This window comes from Bison bison, unplaced genomic scaffold, assembly GCF_000754665.1.
Source record: "Bison bison bison isolate TAMUID 2011002044 unplaced genomic scaffold, Bison_UMD1.0 scf7180017864193, whole genome shotgun sequence".
Classification (NCBI taxonomy): domain Eukaryota; kingdom Metazoa; phylum Chordata; class Mammalia; order Artiodactyla; family Bovidae; genus Bison; species Bison bison.
The window spans coordinates 19,680-24,121 of record NW_011494765.1 but is presented as its reverse complement, the minus strand read 5'-3'; positions in this window follow the sequence as shown (position 1 = coordinate 24,121).

Here is a 4,442-nt window from a genome sequence, read left to right as displayed (position 1 = left end):
GGTGGGTAATGGAATTAAAATACCCATATGCCTAAAAGGGTCTTCCTAGGTGGTACTAGTGGTAAAGAACCCACCTGCCAATGCAGGAGACATAAGAGACATGGGTTCAATTTCTGTGTTAGAAGATCCCCCGGAGGAGGCAGGGCAACCCACTCCAGTATTCTGGCCTGGAGAATCCCAGGGACAGAGGAGCCTGGTGGGCTACAGTCCATGGGGTCTCAAAGAGATGGACACAACTGAAGCAACCTAGCACGCACGCATGCATGCGTGCCTAGAAGAGGAAACTGACATTAACACACAGGACTGCATATCTGATAACCGTAGATTCTTATTCCAGATCAAGGTGATTCTCAGGAACACAAGGACACTAGGAGGAAGGAAGTGACCGCCCACCCTCTGGGGTCTGGATGCTTATTGACAATTCTTGGGTGAAACCTCAACCAAGAGCTCTGACTTCTCTGGAAGGGAGTGTGAGGGATGGGGTGACCAGGAAGCCTGAAGTAGGCACAGAGCTGAATCAAGAGGTGAACCAGAAGAAAGGAAGCATTCATCATGTGTTTAAATGGCAATGTGAGAGATACTCAGGACTGAAGATGTAACCTAATGTTTGGGAGAGAATCTGCATGAACTTTCTGTTCTAACTGCCATGACATATTCTCCCATGTTAGAGTTACCTGAAGAAGAGTCAGGGACATCAGCCTCCATTTGGGAAATAATATATAGCCTGGCTAGGTCTTACTACATGCCTGACATGCAGAGAATATCTCATAGCAGCTGTTATTACCTTATTTTACATTTAAGGCTGTGGACCTCAGAGAGATCAAATGTAAGCCCAGAAAGCTATTGCATGGCACCACCAGATTTCTAGGGCACCAGAACCTGGACACTGAACCAGGTTACCATGCTCCTAAAATGTCAATATGAACAATACCAAAGGCCAGAGTGGGACATGTTTAGGGCTCTGGGAAAAGTTGACTCACCAAGTCCAATGGCAGCAATAGGTCTTGAGGAGAATCCAATTTGAAAGTGCCTTGGTGGGTTCTGGTTTGAGTCAAGAGGAACACTGGAAAGACTGCCCTATACACAGGCGCACATATACACAAACATACCTACACACACACACACACACACACACACACACACACACAGCTTTATTAGAACTTAAGCCCTCACATTTCCCCTATCACTTCTAGGTGAATTTAGTAGAGATGTGAGTTTGTTAAATATAGTACAGGCTGTAATTACTACACCTGTAATTTCTCTCTTTCTCCCACACATATACTTCACAACACACATACTGTTAAATGGTAATTTCCTATTCTCTCTGACATATGCATGCCATAGATAAAGATGATCAGGGTACAAATCTGTTTCACAGAAAGTTCATAAGCATTCTCTCATAGAGGCACATAAATGTGTAAGCACACATAACATACAAAGAGTCCCACAAAGAACTGACAAAAAACATGTAATAGAAATGCATATGTACAGGCACTCCCAGACAATCACAAATATTCAAATCACAACAACACAGAGAGTCACACAAACACTACACAGGCAACATAGACTTAACCACTAAGCACATATACGGCTCATAGATTTCTAGCAATGCCTGGTCAATGCACATGCCAGGTGGAGATTTTCCATTTATGAGTCAGCAACACACACATAGAAAACACAGAACATGCACACCCAGTCTCATAATCACATACACACATCAGTTTACACGAGCCCCTTCTGACCTATGTTTGTTATCAATATGCTCAAATACCTTCTGCTCTGGGATATTACCTTGGTCCTTGCTTTCTTTCCAACAGACCCAGGAGCCAAAGGACAAGATACAGTCTCTGTGGTTTAGGGGCTGTCACAGACTTGCATGTCTGTTTATCAGTAACAGAACAACTGGCAGGAGGCTTTTATTTTATAGCAGAAGGAAGAAATGAGGGAAAAACACCCAGGATCATCAATAAAGAAACAGTGAATGTGGGCTAATTGAACAACATTCCTGCTGGTCTCTAGGGGAGGAGCCTGTGCAGGGCCCAGAGGGGCTGAAACCCTGGAGTCCCTGGGGACAGTGTTTCTGACGCTAGTGATACCTTGATCTCTTTCTGTCTGATCTGCTTGTTTCAAATGGGTGGCAAAGGGAACAAAGTCAGTCTTGGGCCTCATAAGTATTCATGGAGATAAAGTAAGCCTGCTCCCATGTCAGAGCAAGGCTCCTGGAGCTCTGGCACAAGCCATGCCTAGAGTTCACTGGTCTCTCCACTGCCTGGAGAGGCTCCTATAGAGCAGGGGCTGAGCCTAGATCAGAAGATTGAAGAACAGAAGAATGGACCCCATAGGTCATGACAAAGACACTTTTGGAATTGATTTTGGACTCTGCTACTACGCCCGAGGCCAGGGGCGGCGGCTGGGAGGACCAACCCCATGTTCAAGGAGCAGTGGCTGCAAGGGCGCAGGAGGGCCTAGAGGAGCTATCCCACGGAGAAGGTCAGGAAGGACATCGGTGAGGAGATACCCCTCCTCCAAGGTAAGGAGCAGCGGCTGCGCTTTGCTGGAGCAGCCGTGAAGAGATACCCCACACCCAAGGTAAGAGAAACCCAAGTAAGATGGTAGGTGTTGCAACAGGGCATCAGAGGGCAGAAACGCTGAAACCATATTCACAGAAAACTAGTCAATCTAATCACACTAGGACCACAGCCTTGTCTGACTCAATGAAACTAAGCCATGCCCGTGGGGCAACCCAAGATGGGCGGGTCATGGTGGAGAGATCTGACAGAATGTGGTCCACTGGAGAAGGGACTGGCAAACCACTTCAGTATTCTTGCCTTGAGAACCCCATGAACAGTATGAAAAGGCAAAATGATAGGATACTGAAAAAGGAACTCCCCAGGTCAGTAGGGGCCCAATATGCTACTGGAGATGAGTGGAGAAATAACTCCACAAAGAATGAAGGGATGGAGCCAAAGCAAAAACAATACCCAGCTGTGGATGTGACTGGTGATAGAAGCAAGGTCCAATGCTGTAAAGAGCAATATTGCATAGGAACTTGGAATGTCAGGTCCATGAATCAAGGCAAATTGGAAGTGGTCAAACAAGAGATGGCAAGAGTGAATGTCGACATTCTAGGAATCAGAGAACTAAAATGGACTGGAATGGGTGAATTTAACTCAGATGACCATTATATCTACTACTGCGGGCAGGAATCCCTCAGAAGAAATGGAGTAGCCATCATGGTCAACGAAAGAGTCCGAAATGCAGTACTTGGATGCAATCTCAAAAATGACAGAATGATCTCTGTTCGTTTCCAAGGCAAACCATTCAATATCACAGTAATCCAAGTCTATGCCCCAACCAGTAACAGTGAAGAAGCTGAAGTTGAAGGGTTCTATGAAGGCCTACAAGACCTTTTAGAACTAACACCCAAAAAAGATGTCCTTTTCATTATAGGGGACTGGAATGCAAAAGTAGGAAGTCAAGAAGCACCTGGGATAACAGGCAAATTTGGCCTTGGAATCCGGAGTGAAACAGGGCAAAGACTAATAGAGTTTTGCCAAGAAAATGCACTGGTCATAGCAAACACCCTCTTCCAACAACACAAGAGAAGATTCTATACATGGACATCACCAGATGGTCAACATCAAAATCAGATTGATTATATTCTTTGCAGCCAAAGATGGAGAAGCTCTATACAGTCAGCAAAAAGAAGACCAGGAGCTGACTGTGGCTCAGATCATGAACTCCTTATCACCAAATGCAGACTCAAATTGAAGAAAGTAGGGAAAACCATGAGATCATTCAGGTATGACCTAAATCAAATCCCTTATGATTATACAGTAGAAGTGAGAAATAGGTTTAAGGGCCTAGATCTGATAGATAGAATGCCTGATGAACTATGGAATGAGGTTCGTGACATTGTACAGGAGACAGGGATCAAGACCATCCCCATGGAAAAGAAATGCAAAAAAGCAAAATGGCTGTCTGGGGAGGCCTTACAAATAGCTGTGAAAAGAAGAGAAGTGAAAAGCAAAGGAGAAAAGGAAAGATATAAGCATCTGAATGCCGAGTTCCAAAGACTAGCAAGAAGAGATAAGAAAGCCTTCCTCAGTGATCAGTGCAAAGAAATAGAGGAAAACAACAGAATGGGAAAGACTAGAGATCTCTTCAAGAAAATTAGAGATACCAAGGGAACATTTCATGCAAAGATGGGCTTGATAAAGGACAGAAATGGAATGGACCTAACAGAAGCAGAAGATATTAAGAAGAGGTGGCAAGGATACACAGAAGAACTGTACAAAAAAGATCTTCACAACCAAGATAATCACGATGGTGTGACCACTCACCTAGAGCCAGACATCCTGGAATGTGAAGTCAAGTGGGCCTTAGAAGCATCACTACGAACAAAGCTAGTGGAGGTGATGCAATTCCAGTTGAGCTCTTTC